Raw genomic sequence first — 3,997 nt, 5'->3', positions numbered from 1 at the left:
TTTCCTTTTGTAATTGTTACAATGAGATCGAGTGTATCACAATTTATTCTTTTTTGTTTGAATCACTTTGTTGTTGTCATTTGGTCTTCGAAGTTTAGGTAATGAATATTTATATATTGATATACTAAGAACAATTTAATTTCTTATGTTTTCGTACTACTTGTTAGTAACAATGCGGCGTAACATTGATCATGCACTTTAGGAACTACAAGGTTTGCCTAAGCAATTTCTATTCATTTGGGTAAGAGACTTGTATTTTCATTTTCTTAATTTGTCTATGCTCTTATTATTAAATCATGTTAATTTTTTTAACAAGATCAGTAAAGGTGCAAAAAAGACGAATTTACATTATGTAAAGATCTCCACGACGTTTGTAGTTTGTATCATGAATTTCCTCAGAAAATACATTTTGGTGAATGATTCCTCAATACAAATGAGTTATAGTCCAATAAGTTGTTATGTTTGAAAATAATTTTGTAAAGTTATATGTTCGAATAATTTGTTAAGTCCAAATTTCTCTATTTTTGTAGCAATACACTAACATATTCGCATCCTTTTAACGCCTCATCATGAAATGACAATGCTTTAGGTATAACGCAAAATATTTTCCACTTCTTATATAAATTTAAACATGGTTGATTATTTCATTTGGTTTAACTTTTCTTTTATTATATATGCTTATAGAAAAAGGTGGAATAATCTGAGATATTTGAACTTTTTGGTGAAAGCGGACAATGTTCAAGACTATGTCAAGAATAATAATTCTCAGGTTAATTTGTTAATAGGTGGAAACAATTGACATGTTTAACTGATTGACAAATACAATTCAATTTCAGAACTTTAGTTGCTTTATCTTACTATTTGGATGATTGTTATGTAATTTTTTTTATTAATCCACAAGACCATTTGTAACACTGATTTCCATATTTTTTTCGATCAATAGATTAGAAGTTTCAAAATACTGATCATAAGTTTCGACACTTGTAATTTCAAATAAATTTTGCGAATGTATTTCCTTACAAGTATCGTACTTACATATATTACCAACGGTCAGAACAAAAATATATATACTTGCCAATTTTGAAAATGTCACGTTATTTTAGTAATTAGGTTTCAATCGGATTTGTTGAACATAAAATATTTCTTTTGGGTGAGAAGAATATATTTTAGGTTGCAACCTTTTACTTTATTACCATAGATTTATTATGTTAAAACCGAAAATTATTTAACATTATTTAATAATTTCGGTTGCGTCGTATGTAAAATTATCTTAAACTTCAAAATCAATGTTGTTACAAGTATCGAACATCATAGCAAAGGTATATACACTTGTAAATTTCGTAAACATCACGATATTTTTTAATTTGGTTTCAACCAGATTTGTTGTAACCACTACACCCATCTTGGTATATAGCGGAACTATTAGCGGTGTTTTTGAAGTAAATGCCACTAATTGTATACGTCTCGCTACTTTTAGTGGCGTTTTTAATACAAACACCGCAATAGACAGGTATATGGTGGTGTTTTTGGTCAAACACCGCTACAGACGTGTTCTTTAGTGGCGTTTGTCTAATAAACACCGCGATAGACTGGCATATAGTAGCGTTTGTAATTAAAATCCGCTATAAACGCATTTTAGTGACATTTATCTAACAAACGCCTCGATAGGCTGGTATTAAGTGGTGTTTTGTTTACACAAACGTCACAATTGTTCAAAACTGCAGTAGCCTTTTAAATCCCTAATCAAACGAAGAGAGTGAAATGTGAATAAAAATCTTGAAAATATTTCCCCCCCAAATCAAAAGATATAGAAGAAGCAAAGAGTTTAAGATGGAACTTCATCTTGAGTGCACAGATTTGAGTGTTTGGAAAGAAGCTCTCTCCGTATCCAATCTCGAATCGAATCTCTAAACAAGCCAAGTTTGGTTTCTCTCGACGAATTTTACAGCCACGAACTTCCCTCTCTTCTCCACCAACGAAACCCTAACCCTTTCATTACCACATTCAAACTCTCCCGCCTCATGTAATAGAAGCTCTCGCACGGCAAATGGAGGCGCCATTTGGTACTTTTCGTTTCCTTTGAACGACACTTTGATAAAATCCGTTTCTCAAAAGGCTTTTCATTCCCTTCCCGACACCTCCAAAGCCATCTCAGAGCTTACGGTGTTGAAAGGAGTCGGCCCGCTACTGCCTCCGTCTCGCTGCGTACGCTCCTAAAACGGCGTTGTTTATATCCAACAGGTAAATGCTTCTCCAATCTTTTTTCCACGTTATTTTGCATTTTATTTATTTATAGGTTCTCTTAATTTTATTTGAGATTAATTTATATTCGAGACTATGGTGGCTGTGCTTGAAAACTCAAAAGATTATTCGTTAAATCAATACTTGTTATTCATGGAAAACTACAGAGCAAATCTAAGGTTGGTGAGATTCTGTTTTATTCCATTAGAGTTGTTATTATGTTTTCTAGGGGTATGATCCTTACATGTATTTTTTTTTGATCTGTTTATTCCCTAAATTCATGCTCAACGCAAATATGTCTTTATGTACAAAAGCAGTGTCTTTTACTTTCTTTTCTTGTCTCTCTTTCACTTGAGTTTTTACTTTTGGTTTGATGTGTTTTTTAAAGTCATTTTCTGGTTTAAATTGAGTTTCTGTCTCTGTGAGTGAATGCAGTAATGGATGGAGTTGGAACTGTAACTTCCCCATAGATAAATACTAGAATGGAGCTAAACATGGGTGCAAAGCTGGTCCTGGAATTCTAGGCGTCAATCTTGGGAAAAATAAATCAAGTGAAGATGTCGCTGCTGGCTATGTACAAGGAGTTCACAAGTTTTCCCAATATGTTGATTACTTGGTAGTTCTATATTCTTTATTTGAGTTAATTCATTCCTTTCAAGTTTACTTTGAGTACAAAAGTTTCATTCAATAAAAGACAGGATTGGTTGTAAGTTGATTGGTGCGTATTTTTCAAAAAGGAAATATCATTATGATATATTACTGTGAGAAGTTTTCTTTGATTTTTTCTTGAATTTGGTCATTTAGATGCCATAATATTGACCTCATTTTCCAACTTTCTGAGGTTATTAATGTTTCTTAGATGCCATAATATAGTCCTTGTAAATCTTCTTCATGATCATTAGGTGCAGTTTTGCTGTCAAAATTTACAATCCATGGACTGTAAACAAAATTTTGCTGACAAAATTTTTAAGTTTCTAACTTTGAGAAGGAACTAGAAGAGATGAAGAACATGACTAGACAAGAGTTTGTTCCTTCCCTCCGAAGGTAATTTTTTATCGAATTATTAAAATGTATTCAATGCATTAGCTTTAGATGTTTATCAACTTTGCTATATAGTCTTTCTGGTCTGTTCATACCAAGATTAAGCTTTCTTCTTGATCAATTATGTGTTCAGGAAAAGTAGTGGATTTTCTAGGGTGCTTCATTTTGTTGATAAAAATCATGTCTTCTTCAATTTATTACAGATGTAGAGATCAAGACAAGCCGGTTAAGCGTATTTCCAAATATTCCAAGAGAGAGGAAAGAGTTAGAGTTTGAGCTTCATTCCTTGAGATGTGAGTATGAGGGAAACCATTGAAGCTTGAAGGAGAAAATCTTCTTAAGCATATGAATCCTCATTGTAATGTCCATCTTATTGGTTTTGGAATAAGATGTTTCTAGTGACAGATATGGAACACCCTAAAACCTCAAAATGTATCATTATTAGAATTCATCGAAAATAAATATATTACATTTCACTTTAATGTTCATAAACTTTGATTTATTTTTTGTTGTTAAGTATTTCTACTTCATTCGTGTCTTAATTAAATTTTATGTTTGTAGTTATTGAATAATGCTAAAGGATATTAAATACGAGTAATACAAACATAAAATGATATGTCAAATCAGTTAAGATTAGCGACATTTGTAAAAATATATGCTACTACAAGTCATGCTCTTTTGCGGCATTTTCGGTGAAAACACCGCTAATGGCGTA

General features: G+C 32.0%; 1 pseudogene; it reads left to right on the top strand.

Annotated features, from left to right (window-relative positions):
• Nucleotides 1-1,799: 1,799 nt before the first annotated feature.
• On the top strand, nucleotides 1,800-2,487 carry LOC120208716 (annotated as a pseudogene).
• Nucleotides 2,488-3,997: the final 1,510 nt, after the last annotated feature.

The sequence above is a fragment of the Hibiscus syriacus genome, unplaced genomic scaffold, assembly GCF_006381635.1.
Source record: "Hibiscus syriacus cultivar Baekdansim isolate YM2019G1 unplaced genomic scaffold, ASM638163v2 tig00017223_pilon, whole genome shotgun sequence".
Classification (NCBI taxonomy): domain Eukaryota; kingdom Viridiplantae; phylum Streptophyta; class Magnoliopsida; order Malvales; family Malvaceae; genus Hibiscus; species Hibiscus syriacus.
Note: the sequence above shows the minus strand (reverse complement) of the source record. Positions and strands in the feature narration are given on the sequence as shown.